This window comes from Megalops cyprinoides, chromosome 12 (genome assembly GCF_013368585.1).
Source record: "Megalops cyprinoides isolate fMegCyp1 chromosome 12, fMegCyp1.pri, whole genome shotgun sequence".
NCBI lineage: Eukaryota > Metazoa > Chordata > Actinopteri > Elopiformes > Megalopidae > Megalops > Megalops cyprinoides.
In genome coordinates this window covers 24,462,947-24,479,970 of record NC_050594.1, presented here as the reverse complement: position 1 = coordinate 24,479,970, position 17,024 = coordinate 24,462,947, and the positions used below count along the sequence as shown (strand labels likewise).

The 17,024-nt window shown below is 41.0% G+C and overlaps 1 protein-coding gene across 18 annotated transcripts in view; it reads right to left on the bottom strand.

Annotated features, from left to right (window-relative positions):
• nrxn3a (neurexin 3a) overlaps positions 1 to 17,024 on the bottom strand; it is a 333,072-nt gene that overhangs the window by 212,760 nt on the left and 103,288 nt on the right. The gene's annotated exons all lie outside the window — the stretch shown is intronic.

The window sequence follows — 17,024 nt, the reverse complement described above, 5'->3', positions numbered from 1 at the left end:
ATAATCACTGATACTCAAAATGAACTGGTTATTTTGTTTTGTTTTTGTCTATGTGCTTGATATTTACTATCACATTAAATGTGAATGAGAGCAATTTTAAAATAGTTTTCATTCTGCAATATCATTTTGTACACTGCATAAAATGTCTAAGATGATATTTAGCAGCAGCAATTCCTCTACAATTTACTGTGGAAGATATGAAATGTACCTAGAATTAAGTCTAAGAAACTTCTTTATTTTTAACCATATGTTTTAAAATACATTATCAAATCTGCTGCATGTACACCAGGATTCCATTCAAAATAATTTGTGAATCTTGCCTGGGAGAAAATGAATTCCCCCAACAGCAACATATCAGAAACCAGTTTACCTGTCTATTCGGACTCTTGCTGGTTCCATAAAATGTTCTCATGGCAGAGGTTACAGATTTTCTGCTGTAATAAATGGTGAACACATCTGCACATTTTGGGACTCTGACACCCTATAGCGCATCCAGCAATACTCATTTTGACAGAGAGATAATGATTCCTGATAAGAGCAGCTCTTTTTATCAAACACTGGCCTGCTGCTGACTGTGTACTTGTCACTCACTACAGAGTGAGCAGGAAAGTACTCCATGGAATGTATTAGAAAAGGCAATCGCGCGTGAAATGTCTGTTCTGACACCTCTGGTTCTCAAAAAAAAAAAAGCAAAAGAAAAATCTAGCATGGAAAAAAAACACTGTTGTTTACAGCTACTTTGCACCTCCTGTCTTGTTCCAAGCCACACTTTCATACAGTCTCACATTACAGACAGAAATATGCTGTGGAATATGGCTGAATTATTTCAGCAGGCAGCTTCAGAAAAGGGGACATGCAGCAAACGTGTATGTGAATGGATGCAATTCCAGTGAATTGCAAGTTGAAATAGTTTGTAATGATCGTGAAAACCCCCCATTTACAGACAGCTTTGTGACTTGGTGTTTCTTTCTACTGTGAAACAATAAATGAATCTCACAAATCTCAGAAAGAAAAAAAGGAGGCATTTGGGGGGAAAAAATTAAAGTACAATGAAAATGTAGACAAAAGTAGATGGTAAAAATGTATGTACATAGGTAAATAAAAGTAATCGAGAATCCTCTGGCCTTGAACTAATCTTAAAAATGTCAGGTACATAACTGAAGGAAAGCATGACAACATCATAGTTCTGTGCTGCTGCACTGCTAATGTAGTTATGATTATTCCATGTGTCCGTACAATCATATTTTAAAATCAATAGAAAATGACGAGCACACTTTGAGAGGTGTCTGAACGTGAGCTCATCACAGAACTATAAAGCACTCTTTTCAGGGTGGCCTGCAACCTGCACATAAACGTTTCCAGATGCTGAGGCCACAGAGTACACAACATGCCTATGAATTTGATATTGTATCATTTTTACATTTAATGTTATTGTATAATAAATATTTTATCACACACACAGATATACCCCATATGTACACCTACACATAGCCTCCATATTTATCCTCATTTAACCATATCCCTGATTAAACATGAACAATAAACATACAACATCAGAAAACAACTACATACCAGATACTTTTTTCTGTATAAAACATGTCTATAAAATGTTACAGTTTAATCTTAATAACACCGAACAGAGCAAAGTGACATTAATTTTATCCATACCCCTGTAGTTAGGGTTTGTAAATCTTCCTCTGCCACAGGGTACTCTGACAAGAGCCTTCCTCTAGTGTTTTATGAGTTGTTTTCTTTCTCCCTGAATTAGTAAACACAGCTTGATTGCAACTAATGTTCCAAGTCGTTCTCCTTGACATGTGAATTTGTAATACAGGGATGAACAGCAGGTGAGTATTTTATTTAAAAAGAGAATGTGTGGAGTAGTGCAGATTAGCTGATCTTCTGATCCTGTGACTGTCTAAATTCTTTGTATATTTTCGTAGTCATACAGGAAATGGTCACCAGAAATTAGGTTAAACAGGTGAGTTTAATGAACCAACATGCAATGTGCATGCATGTGTATGCGTGTGTGGAATATACTGAATACATATGCTTAACGCACATTCACACTTACACGTGAACATGTAAATCTGTATTTTGCACTGAACATAATGTTTGGGTATCTTAAGCATTCATTTAGTTTTCACAGCTATGAAAACTATGCTGAAACCCTCAAGCAAAAAAAGTGCTGACAAACTCCACAATTACACACGGATCAATATGTTATTATGTGCGATTAGTTGCTTTTCAGCTCACTCAGGGTTCCTGCCAATTCTAATGGTACAAGCAGCATACCAAGCAGAAAACAGCCCTCAATGCCTCTGTTAGGTGGCAAGACTCCGGGAGACTTTCAGGGAACAGTGTGCTAAGCTTGCTTCCTCACACCACGTCCCTGTTAACGGCCCTTGTCCAGAGAGATCAAACTGATGCCGCGTCATGAATTAAGCACAAAGTTACTGACAAACGAGCGAGGGGCAGTTGCGGAAATACGCCACAAGATACAGAAGTCACACAGTGCTCTTCCGCCTGTGAGGGTTTGCGCATCTCGTACATGAGGAAAATGTACACTGACTGAGTCAAGTCAGGACATAATGAATACCAAAATTACTCAATCACATGCCTGGATGAAATACTTCATGCAAGTCAAATGAAGTGCAAAAAACACAACCACCCCAGTGTAGAACAAGTAACTGAATGATTAAAAAATGTTCGGCGCTCTCGAGATTGAGCAGACAGATTGCGTAAGGGGTGTGCATTTGCATTGATTTGAGCAATGTTTTACATGTGACTTAATGTATTAATTAATTTGACATTGTAGACTGAAGAAGCCCTTCTGTGTTTCTATTTGCAGTACATGCATGGATTGTACTATACACAATATAGCAAAATAATAGCAAAAGGTAAGCACATGTTCCATATGGGCTTGTAATATTATCACAAATAACATAACGGCTATCACCATGACCATCTAAAAATATTGATGTCTTATGGTAAACCAAAGGGGCTGCTAGTTAGAGGTGGATTTATATTTGTAAGCTCTGTTGCTGTGAGGCCAGTTTACAGATACTGCAGCAACAGACACTGTGTGTGTGTGTGTGTGTGTGTGTGTGTGTGTGTGTGTGCGTGTGCGTGCGTGTGCGTGCGTGCGTGAAGGAGAAAGTATGACAACAATAGTAAAGAGGGGACTAGGAGAAGTACTAGATGGTGACATCACCCGACTGGCTGGTGCTTGTTTACGTAAGTGCACCTGGATACGTGCAGCTATATAAGTGATGTACTCTGTGAAAAGCAGAGGCTTGTCTCCATCTCTGTCCACCCCTTGACTTACGTGCACTGCCACACTGAATAAAGTCCTATGAATTAAGAACCAATCAATGTTCATTAAAATGCCAATCTCCCCGGCTCAGAGCGGCCAGTAAAGAGCCGCTATCTCAGAGTCGCAAGGACATCCCCTGCCATAACTCCGCTCCGCAGTCTTTCCCATCCCCTTGTCAATAAGGGGATGATTCCGCCAGGAAAGAAAATCCCTAAATCTTCAGTGGCAACAAACAGCTTGGCAGGGAGCGGGGCACAGAGAGCCAGACAGCGCCTAACATACGATCGATGCCCTCTTTATCACCCTCCGCTATCAAAACCACAATCAAAGAAATTTAGTGGACAGAATCTAGGCGCTAACATGTGTTTGGAACTTCTATCGTTTGGACCCGAGAGTAGACCTGCGGGTTTATCTACTGTAGATTTCTTTCGCCAACGTAAGTGCGAATATTAAGGAAAGCTATGGAAGGCACAGGCACAAAGTGCCTTCAGAGAACTCGGCTGGCCTGGAGCACAGCCACGCATCAAATGTGTTAAATGGTAAGAGCAAAGGGACTCTCTCAGCACATCTCTAAAGGACTGATGTGAGGGGGCGCACCCTGGACACAACGTATTACAGAAGAAAGGTAACTCAGACAAAATGCACCTTTACGAAAGAGCGTTGGTTTAACTGAAAAAATGGAGCAAGACACCACGCTGGAACGGTCCATGATTGATCTGAAATCTTACGGCACATTATTGCAAATCAATCCAATGTCAAAATAAATTTAAGTAACATCAATTAACATTGATGTAAATGCAACATTCATTTTTTACTGTCCCTTTACCTCGAAGAAAGCTGTAATGCACCCAATTAAATTAGGCCAACACTGTAAATGGAATAAATCACAGCATGGACTAAAAATAGCCAATAGCGGCTTGTCTTTGATTCAGCGTCTGCTATTCCCTCTGCGGATTGGTCAGCTCGGACGCGTGTCCGGAGATTTTAACATTGACAGGAAAGCACAAAAGCCCAGCACGCGTAATTTCACCTGGCCTCCCTCTCTCTCTGCCTCTCACAGAGCGGGAGACATGTCATTACGTCCCCTTCGGCTCGCCAGGCTCTCTCCCACTGCGTTTTTCAATTCCGCTCCAAACACAATCCTGAATGTCAGGCTCCAGACTCGCCGGATGCAGCCTTGGGTTTGTGTTCAAGGCACAGATTTCAGCCAGATAGCAGGGCGGGGGGGGGGGGGGTCATGCAGTGCACCACAAAGAGTGTGCCTGTGCCACAGAGTGTGTCTCTCTTTCCCCTGCCTACACACACATGCACATACATGTATGCACACATGCACGAACGCACACACATGCACACAGAAAATGGATACATGAGCACAAACACACACACACACACAAACACACACACGCACAAACGCATACTCACGCATACGCACACATGCACACATAAACACACACACAGAGCATAGATACACAAATACATACAAACAGACAGACAGACAGACACACACACACAAACACATACTCCCACATGCACACAACACAGATACACAAGCACACAATACACACATACGCACACATGGACACAAACACACAAACACACACACATATATGCGCATGTCCACACGCAAATACACACGTGCACACATGTAAAAACATATGCACATGCATATGCACACATACAGACGCACATTCAGAAGCACATACGCAGGCGCACACATACACACAGAATGAACACCAACATGTGCAAGGCATAGCTTAAGAGATAAAATCATTGCCTCAGAGGACCTAATTTTAAAATTGTAATGAAATAGATGTGCAACAGACAGAGAGGAAGAATGTGAGAGAAGGAGAAGGTGCAATTTGAAGCCAGAGCCACTTTACATAATTTCGAGACAAATTATACCAGAAAAAGCAAGGTGTTATTAACATGAAAGCTTGCAGGATTCAGCTTGAAAGGGGTGCGACTTCTCCTGATTTTCCAGTTGGAACGATGACAAATCACATGAAGTTGATCTCACAGATATGTTTAAGCAAAAAAGGAGCTTGTATCCTGAAGAGTTTCTGAAATGTAATCTGCTCCCATGTATGACTAAAGGCTGTCTCTTGATCAGCGAATTTGCTCCTAGTCACTCGGGCAGATGGATTATTACGTTATGTTATATCGCGCTGCTCTTGAGAACACAAATCTACACCGACTGTGCCATTGAATATTGCTACACAGGAGAGGCTGCATCCCTTGACAGCTCAGCTCAATTTGCCAGTAAAATCCACAACCTACATGACAAAGAAACAGGAGTGATTCTGAATTCAGGCATTTTTTTTTTTGTTGGATAAAAAGCTATGACTCCGGGACACAATGCTTCCATATGACTGCTGCTGATTACTGCATCTTTTCCCATCTGCAGTTCACACCCTCCCTCTTCCTCTTGACTGAGACTGAAAGTGACCGTGTCCCCTCCTCAGGCCTTGTGTCAGATATGACCCAACGCTACAGCATGTGGCCAGACATGCTTCTCAGTCCTGAGAGGTGCAAACATTCTACGAAATGGCTTCTCCTTATCTCCTCCTACCGCCTGCATTCACTCCTGACTGGAGCTCTGTCTCACAAACTACAAGCCTTTGCCCTTCTTCTGAATATGGAAATACAGATTTTATGTATATTTCAGTGTGTGTGTGTGTGTGTGTATGTATATACACACGCTTGCATGTGTATATCCTTACCTATTTTGCAGATGTTCATGAGTGTTTGTGTGTTGTTTATGGGTGTGTTCCCTAGTCTGCGCACATTACGTGTGTTTGTGCATGCATGTGTGCATGTGCACACGCGTGTGTGAGTGTGTACGTGCTTGCACGCATATGTCCTTGCCTGTTTTGCACCTATTCGTGTGTTTGTGTGTGTTTCAGTGTGTGAGTGTGTTCCCTAGTCTGCGTTTTTGTGCATCCATGCGTGTGTGTGTGTGTGTGTGTGTGTATGAAGTTTGCACAATGGAAATGAGGAGTACACTCAGCAGGGCTCACTATTCAGTTGACATTACCCAGTAGTAAATCAGAGCATGTGACTCTCTCCAGAACATCACAGCACTCGAAACACCGCCTGCAGCATTTTGCTCCACACCCTCACTGCTAATGCAGCAGGAGCAAGTGCACTTTCATAAATGGCACAGTGCATAGTTTATCCATCATACGTTATATCAAAGCATCACCTTCAACAGCATCGTTTGTTAGAACAGCAGTTGTCCTTAAAACCTGTGCACGAAACGGGGTAGTAGCAAAAAAATATAAGGTCAATACTAAGAGTAAATTATCACTGTGATGGTTGCTTTGGACAAAAGCATACATGAATGCTTCACCTTGAATATATATCTCATAACAGTAAACATCATCATTGAACTTTCAATACACTCTGTGCACGAAACGGGGTAGTAGCAAAAAAATATAAGGTCAATACTAAGAGTAAATTATCACTGTGATGGTTGCTTTGGACAAAAGCATACATGAATGCTTCACCTTGAATATATATCTAATAACAGTACACATCATCATTGAACTTTCAGTACAAAGATAAAATATTGGAATTACCAGATAAACATCCTTGCATCTAATATGAACTAGGTCATGTTATAAATGAAATTGTTCCCATCATGTTACAAATGTAATAAATTAACAACTGAAATAGGAAGAAATCATGCCCTTAAAATGTCCTCTGCCCGCCTTAGTGAACACGCCACTTTCATCCGCTTTCACTGCAAAGGCAGCAGACTTCCAGACATCCACTAGGTGGCAGCAGAGGCCACACATAGAGCAAATGCCATCCCCCCCCCCCAGCACAGACATTTAAGGCACTTCTTTTTGTCTGGGCTATGTTTATGAAGTAGACTTTTCTTAGTGGTGATTTATAGCAGTCAAGATCTGAAAGCACTGCTGTGACATCATCTCAAGCTGACGCACCCTGTGTATACAGCCAGCTAAAGCAGATTTGTCAGACTTTCTGCTTTTGACCCATGATATTCCATCACTGAAATCCCACCTTTCTAAAATTAGCCAGAGGGCCATAATGCACTATGCATTTTGAAGGTTTATTCTGCGGTCCTGCTAATTTGTCACACTGTAGCCGGTTGTGCGCCGCTCTTGGTCAAAAGCCAGGTTTGTTCAAAATGAGAGCTCTGAGGGAATTCTGACACCAGGAGTGGCTATAAATACTGTACATAGGGAAGACACATTTCGTCTGGACAGAGTGATCTTCCCACTTATTATCTTACACCAATTTGAATAATTTAGGCTCCCTGAAAAGAATTAGGAAGACGAAAGAGCCGCATCCTCCTCCACGTGCTCCTCTCCCCACGCCAACAGAAAGGGATTTGCAGTGTTTACGTAACCCGCTCGCGGGCTACTAAGCACACATTTAACTACAAAGGGGGGATTAGGGGGATGTAATAATGTTCCTGCCACTGAAAATAAACCAGCAACCGACACTTCCACTGACAACAAAGAGTCTTCCCTCTTGAGCAAACACCTCCCGACCGAAAAAGAAAGCTCTCCTCTTGTTTCTTTCTCCCCGCCCGTCTTTTCATGGCTCATTTCAATTTTTCATGAGAAAAGAAAATGGGAGTGTCAGAAAAACAGGAGTGTTTCTGTGACTGCGGAATGCGGAGTCTGATTCCGTCTGCCATATTGAAATAACTAATGGGGGGGGGCATTGCTGCCGGAGTCTGTCTGGACAGCACCTTAAATTTGAAATGCTGCACTCCTTGCTCAAGGGCTGGCGAGAGTGGTTATTCTGCGGTGTCTCTGCTCGGGGCCCTAACAAGCTGTGACGAGGTAGGGGGGATGGGGGGGTGTAGTAGAACACCAAGCAAGGCAAACACTTGAACATAAATTCTACATCGGGTGTGAAAACCTACTCATGACTAATATACACGGTGTCAGTCTGACTTGACTTTGTAGCACGATAAAAACGTCATTTAAATCCTCATCAGTATTCACTGGCCAGGGTTCAGGTTTATGTCTGCAGTGTTCCTGTTTCTCCGGCCAGTCCATTTACTCTCCGGGAGTCAATACATATTGATAAAGCAGTATTTTACACAACCGCTGCTCCTGGCTTCCACCTCTTGTCACAGGCCTCCCTTGCACTTCGAATGTTCAGTCTGCATTTTCTGCTATCTAATTACAGCCACATGTAATACATCACAAAATAACCTTGGCACATAATTATGGAAGAGGATAAGAACAGACAGAAAGAAGAAGGAGAAGAGGAAAGTATTGCCTTTTTTCTTATCACATATTGACTGCAGCATGTGACTCAGTAGATGGTAAAGCAGATACCAAAGTCATTGTTCTGCTCAATTCAACAATTATTCAACTCTCAGAGGCAGATAAGTGTTGAAAGACAAATGAAACAAAGCCGCCTGCAGAGTGAACAGAGAGCTCTGACTTTGGTATGAAAATGTGCTTCCCTTTGCATTTTCTAACTGAAGAGCAATCATAGTTTTGCCTCAATTTAAATAGCCTCCATTCTCTTAAATGCTTTCCCCGGCTTTATGCAATATTGTTGTATTCAGCTCCCATGTGGAATAGGTTGTCTTTACATTATCAGAACTCGTTTTTTTTTCCCTCTGACCTGGGAGACTATTGTTAGTTGTAACAATTCACTGCCATTTTTAAACCACACTGAATCAATATCTAATTTACAAAGAGACATTTCAAAACCTTCATAGCCATATGGAGCATTCTAGAGAAAAAGGAAGCCAAGGCTAAACAAATGAAATCTATTCCACGCCTGGTGACTCTCGCACCATTGGTTAAACATGAAGTCACAAGGCTAGAGCGGGGGAGAGAATATTTACACCGTGACTGTATCATTCTCCCACTTATGTTTCGTGGCAAAGGATGAGTGAAATTAAAACAGAAAATTCTCAGTTGACATGATAACCCAAGAGTGCATTTGCCTTTTCTTAAATGAAAAACACAGTCTGCTGCATTTCCACCCGCGCAGGGATTCGGGTGACGCCACACCGTGCCCTTCAGATTCACATTGTGTCGTTTGTCACCTTCCCCGCGCTGTGTCATGTGTTTCTGCTCTGACGTTCCCAGCCTCTCTCTCACATGAAGAGGACTGCGAGACCAGGCTCTTACTTAAGCTGAACCTTGAGGTGTCAGAGTCAGTGACCACTACGATGAATGCCTGGCCGCGGTAACATCCCTGGAGAGGCACTGCCAACTGCGGAGGCGGCATGCATTCTGGGAGGCTCTCGGGGAACAGGAAAAGACTTAACCTGCCGAACCCGCCCACGCCTGCATCTCGACCTTTTATTAGTGTACGTGTGAAACACGGTAACACTACTGAAATCTGTTGAGGGCTGTTGTACTTTTAAGTTTATGGTTTCCTATACAAAAATCAAACCCTTCAATATTTAAGTGAAGTACATTAAACTTTACAAAGTAACAGTGCCACATCAAGCGTGGTTTGCACGGATGCATTGGCTTATCGATTTACTTTGTGTGTTTTTAATTTCTAAGATTAAAAGTGTATATTTTTTGCCTTCTGCACGGTAGAACATTCATGGATGAAAGCCAAACAAAGCAAATGTCACTTGACAATCTATCAATTAAGCAATCAAGCCGGTCAGAGAAGTTTGAAAAGGCTGTCTGGTCTTCCCCTCGTGCATTCAATGAGACCTCTGGAATAATAATAATAATAAACACGTAAGTTATTTTAGCTTATGTGATGACAGCCACAATATTTCACACAAGCATTCAACACAAAAATGTTAAAATTCATTGACAAACCTGTGTGTTTCCACACTAGCAAATGTGATAAATAATCAAGTAACTCCTCTAACACTTCCCAGCACGCTTTTTTGGCATCACTAATAAAGCACTGGTTAATCTTGATTAGACTTGCAGTTGCAGCTATTGCAAAGGAAGAATAGGAGGAATTATTAGTATTACAGCTCTGTTTAGCTTGATTTTGATCCATCAACAAAAGTAAAATATCTGCCGCTCTTTGGGGGCTCCTGATGCACTCATCTTGAATGCAGACCTTATCCTACAGCTCAGGATCAAAACCAGTCCCATCATGTGCCATCAATGACCAGCAACCCACAAAGGAGGATGAATTGGCTTTGTTCCACCAGGGACAAGGGAGGGTAGGTTTGCTTGGATTTCCTTGTCTCAACACTCTCGGGCACCCTTTGATTGGTGAGGAATCTGCAACATGTAGTATAGTGACATGTAGTGTAGTGTTTATCCTCCAGTGGGTGCCCACTCAGCATAACTGTGTGAAAAAAATAGCTGTTAGCTGTATGCAACTGTATTGCAGGATTGCATCTGCTTGCAAGTAAATAAGCCTAATGTACAACTGGCTAACGTACAAATAGATGGTCAGACACTTTACAATCTACACTCTTCCTGTTTACCTTACGGATCATAAGATCAACTTACACCTAGGTACTGTAGGAGAACCGCAATGCAGCTGTAGCTACAGGTGAGCATGAGCTAAATGTCACACAGCGTAACAACTATTACATTTTCAGCCTTACTACGAATAAGTGAACTGCTCTCACATGCAGATAGTCATGTTTCCTTGCTGTTATTCCTCAGGTAGTCACAAGAATTTGAGTCCATGAGCAGAATTTTTTTTTAATTTGTCACATATAGTTAAACAATTTTGTATACAAAACCTTTCCCTGGGTCATGAGATAAGGGAAGGAAACTGGTACAGCAATTTATTTTCCAAGAGGCAAGAGGCAATCTGAGGTTCTCAAAGTTAAATTGAAATAAACTCACATATTTATCTCTATTTGCAACAATAGCGTGAGAATTGTTTATTGAAAAGACATGTTCTTTGCAAATTCTGTAAGTAAATGAGTTTACAAAAGAATTCACATGGTTTACTCCTTAGAAACAGATTACCAGTTTTCATATTGTCCCCACAGAAGCAGAGACGATGCAGTTCTTACAATGTTAAATGACCAAAAATGTCAAAGGGAACCTCAGAATAATACTTTAGACCAACAGCTTGACATTAAAGGGGTGCCAACAAGTTGGTCTCGATTCCACAATCTTCTGAATATATTCAGAACACAAAATACTACTATGACTACTACCTCAGTGTATGGCATTGAAAGTTATTTTATTATAAAATACAGAGAGAGAACTCAATTAACATCCATACAAAAGCCAGTCACTGATGCCAAGAAACTCGCTGGGAGGTGTACACCTTTCTGTAAAGGTGCTGGTAAGCTAACTACAAGAGGCACCCTCACTTCCATAAAACACTACAATAAATTTTGCTAATCAGTTAGAGCTAATTGATAATGTGTAGCTACTCCTCATGGCAGTTTGTGGGGATGGACAAGTGGCAACATTATTTTTTCCCCTTAAAGCACACATAATTTGCATAGTTATTCGCAATTACATTATTTTTATGCACCAACTGAATTCAATCAAATATTTTAAGTTAATGCTCTTAAACAGATGACAATAGGAACAATAGCATTTCAGTAGGTATGAATTTTAATATAATAAAAGACATTACTGTCAATGACACCCCTGTATAGGGGTGCAATTCTTAAAGTTTGAGGAAGGGGCCATGGGCACGGTGTGACCAGCCCGCACTGGATATGAAACACAGGAACAGAAATAAAGAGGAAATGGGGATTAGGTGGGATGCTGTGGACAGCTGATACAAAAAGGAAATGCTGAACGGGCGTTTTATACTTGAGGATGGGACAGTTTTGTTGATTGCATAAGGACTGTCTAAAGATTCTACTCCCAAATCTTCATTTGGAACTTAAAAAATGTAAGCCACCACTCAGAAAATCAGTGATACTGAATAATGCAGCTATTTTCAGAGCCACATCTACTGTATTCATCTGTTCTTTACAGGTAGTAATAAAAAATCCCTTTGACTAAACGACAAATGAATGAAAAGTTCTTGTGTCCTATCTGACTGACTGGACCTCTGTACAACACCCCGTCAAGGTCTGATTAAAATGGGAATGATGAGAGTGCAAGTAATTCTGCCTCAGTCGAAGATAGATTACATCTGTAAGACTTTATTTGATATGTTAAACACTGCTGGAATAATTTGTGATATGTTTTAATTACCTTCTACTTATTCTTTTGATCAGCCTGTCTTACATAATTTGAAACCAGTTTAAATATCAATAATTTGCAAGCCCGAAGACCCCATTTAACTTACAAATGAGACAGAGGGGAATAAATATTTAACAGAAACTGTGGCTGAGAGACCAAGATTAAAACCCTGATAAATTAGAACACATCAAAACATAATATTCTAAATTCATTTACAATCAAATCCTGTATTAATAAAATTGAGTATAAAGCAAAATACAATACATACCGTATAACTAAGAACTACCCTATTCAAGATATAAATGTCAGTTTGAATGACGAGAAAAACAACTCGAATAAATCGATATTTAGATTCCTTTCTTATCTTGTGAAGAGACTTGCTGTATGAAAAGACAATAATAATGCAGTTGAAAGTAAAAAAAAAAATACTATATTGTTATCCTAAAGAGACGGTCATCAGCCAATACAGCTGGTGGTCTGCATTTTATATTGGGCACTTTCTAATTTTATGAACAGCATTTGCCTCCACCATCTGTGCTCAGGTGCTTCAGAGGCAATGAAACAGTTGAGTTAATGTATGTCTGTTTAGATTTTTGGATACTTGTTTTCTGCTGCTTCCACACCATCCCTTGTACAGTGTGAAATTGTGTGTTCTTTCAGTGATCCAAACAGCGACTCCCGCTGAACGAACAGGCGACTCCACTACGGGGCAGGATGGGAAGAAGGCAGCTGTCCAAGGCATTGCCCCTGCTACCTGCTGTGAGAGACTGGCTGTCTTTGCATGCAAATCGAGTTCGGGCTTCCTACAGTCCCCCTGGAGCAGGGTACGAACCCCAGGAATGGGAGTTGTGTGCGGCCCTACCACAGCGACAGTCGGGTATTCCCACAGGGTCAGGCAAAGGGGGGGGGGGGTCACCACTGTTGAAAGATGTGCCTTCCCTCGAAACAGCAATTTTCCTGACGTGTTGTGCATTATGATAGTTATTTGCTCAGCAGACACATCTATCCAGGGCCACTTACATAGCTCACATTACGCATATTCTTCATTTCTATATGTACTGAAGCGACAGTGCTCAGACAAACAACTTTTTTCAAGGGTACAACAGCACTGCTCTACAAAGGCTTTGATACTACAAGCTTCCGGCTGCACGTTCTGGTCCCTCATGACAACTCCACAACAATATAACATTGTCACCTCACTTGGCCTCTGCTGTTGCCTTTATCGACAGTGAAGCATGCTGTGTATATTTAAGTTTTACATGTGCAGTCAAATAGGATTTGATATACTCACATATTGGTGCATCTCATGGGGAATAACTACCTTTTAAAGAATGTAACCAATGCAACAGCATCTCATTCCGGCTATTGACTTTCCACGCTAACTGACAGGCACACACCTAAATGTCAGTGCATGCCTTTTGAGACATTCTGTTCAGATGTGATTAGCTATTCACCATAATTAAACTCTATTACACATCGATTCAAGATAAATGGATATCTGGAGAATACGCGCTGATTTCTTACATGCATGAAATTGTCAAATTATGGGGACAAGTGCACAAACAGTGAGGTGGTTAACTGGAGACTGTCCATAACAAGCCTGCACATACAAATATAGCTTATTTTGATTGACTGCTGTGAAATCTGTACTTAATGTATTCACCCCAAAGGTACGCTTGCCCCAGCTCGTCACTGGCAGCCTCATATAAGCTACGTCAGTAAGAACAGTTCCTCATGCCACATAATCAACATATAACCGGGGGAAAAGACTGAGGGGTCTCTGACTGTACACAACATTCTCCTGTATTTCAAGGGACACAGCAATTGCCAAACATCAGAGCAGAGCATGGAAGCTGAACTGTAACCTGAAGATTGGATGCTCAAACCCCAAGAGGAGCAAATTACTCCAAAGAACCCCACATGCCCTACAGCACAGTTCTTAGCATGGATTTTTACAATATAAATGTATTAAAGGATAACACAGTGCCTAAACCAATGCATGCTATGTATATTGTCTATATAAGGTTGTGTGCAAAGCAAGTAAAAAAATAAATAAGGCAAAAAAACACAACTACATCACCTCTACAAAAAAGATATACAGGAATGCTCAGAGCATAGCAAACTGAGGAACAGCTAAAATCAGATATAATTACCTCGATTATATCTAAAAGAGCAATTATAAGATTAAATTTAGTGGATGTTCTCTTATTTCATTCAAGAAAACAATGTGAAACAAAACCATTCTAATCAATACAGTATAAACCACACATAAAATATGAAATTCAAAAGGTAATTTATTTCAGTGCGCAGACTGTGTGTACATATGCTTAAGCATTTTAGCTACTGTGGATGTGCAAATATGTTTGCATACAGAATTCACACAATCGTGGATCTAACTTGTGTGTATCAATCTAAACTGCTTTTAGTATATTAATGTGGCAAAAGTACCGTGCCAGACTGGAGCAATTCTCTAAGGTAAATTTGCAATTAGCAGAATCTGGTGTTAATTTACACAGCTCGGAATGTGTGTGGGGGGTTTGTGTGGGGACTCTGGGTGAGGGGGGGTGGGAGGGGAGAGAGGAGGGCGGCACAGCTGTGTCGCGCTCTCCGCTGCACCCACCAGAGCACCAGTGCGGTGGCTCCTGCTCACACTTCGCCCGGAGCCAGAACAGGTGACCTTCACAGTGCCTGAATCAATAGCGATTAACTCGAGTGCCGTACCTCGCAGTCTGCCTCCCTGTAATAAAAAAAAAAAAAAAAAAAAAAAACGGCACGCTTCCCATACATCTCCTGCTCTCAGCCACCCAGCGTCCACTCAAAACAGCGCATTAGCACTCTATTCAGATTGTCGCTGGGATATGCATTAAGCCACCCCGCATTAGCTAATAACAAGGCTCTTGCTACAACAGGACTGGCGGTGTAATCTGTCTGTGGTCACGGTGGGCACCCCTGTGCTGTGCAGATTTGCTCTCTGCAGCACCAGTGGGATGCAGTCAGGTATTTACAGCGGGAGGTGGCAGAGACCAAGGCACAGAATGCATGAATAGATTAGCTTACATACTGATTCGCACTGGCTGCCAAACCGGTAATCTCTCCCAAATGAATAATAAATGGGAGCTTGTTATGTCCATGACTTATCTGACATAAACACAATATATTTTCGTTTTTGATGATGAATGAAAATATTTATCATTAAATACTAAGTTGTACCTTTGAGAGCTAAAAGAGGTGATAAAGCTTTTGATGGAGTTCCCTGTTTTGCATGCCAATGTCCAAGTGGTAATTAAAAAGTCAGACCACACCTTCCATCATCTACAAAGACTGTTTTCAGCACCAAAAGCAGTGGTCTTCACAAACTTCTGCCCATCAGTGTCATAAAGTCTCATTAGCTCAGTAATAGATTGGCCAGACAGCCTCTACGTGTTCCAAGTTTCAAAATAAAGCCTGTTAAAATTACAGGTCAAGTACAACAGCCAGTCACACAAAATGGTTGTTATCCTGTTGCTAGAGAGCTAATCTCATTGAAATGAAAAAGGAAAACATTAGAAAAGTACATTAACCTCAGACTTCTACAAAGCCTCTGTGAAATCTACTGCTCACAAGAAATCTCTGATCTGAATTACTGAAAATTGCTATTCACAACCACTTCCAGGAGTTCCAGGTGATTGGCCGTGTGGTTGAAAGGAGTCGCACAAGGGTTCCGCAGCGAAGCTGGATCTCACTCAGATCTCAGCTTAGTTATCTTAGGGGGACAGATTCTTGAAATGCCCTTCAAAAATCTTCCTCAACTCCTGTCATAAACAGGGAAGAAAGCTGTGAGAACAGCAGAATGCATTTGGACACGGGCCACCTGAAGTCCATGCCTGGACTGCAGAGTATGTTGCAAATGCAATGTGCCTATTCAGCACCTTCACTGTGAAGCTTTCTGAAATATATTTAAAATTTTAATTTCTAACTTAAGACTTTTTATGGTGTTAGACTACTGCAGTTTAATTACCACATATATAAAAATAATGCAGATTTCATATCGCTGAATATTGTACATTAAAATATTTCATTTGCTAAAGAATGGTGTACTCTAAAAGCAAACTTAGTTTTGCCAAGAAAAATGCAACACTTGAAAAAATTCAAGCAAAACATTAACACTAGTCCTTTAGCAAGGACAAGTGAAATTATTATGGCCAGAAAATTTCACTCAGCCTTTTGTCCTCCAGCTGTCTAGTTGAGATAACAGAAAATTTGTGTCAAACTTCTGGTCTAACATGTTGGTTTTTACACCTTACCTCGCCTCTCTCATCTGCCATGATGTTTTCTCTCATACATGGAAAATGATAGCAACCACTATCTATAGCTTAGCTAATAATAGCTAAATCCAAGTTAGCATTCTTTGTGCCTCATAAAGATTAGTGTCAATCTACTGTACTGTACAATATGTGCTTAATGATCATTGAATTGGACAACTATAACAGCTAATGACAAGCAGCTTGAAATTAAAATAATGATTAATAAATAATGAGTGCACACTATACAGCACAGTGAGGACTGCTCTAGACATTAAGAATAGAGCCAGTTTCTGTAGACTATGTACAGTTGATAGAATGAATATGACAATG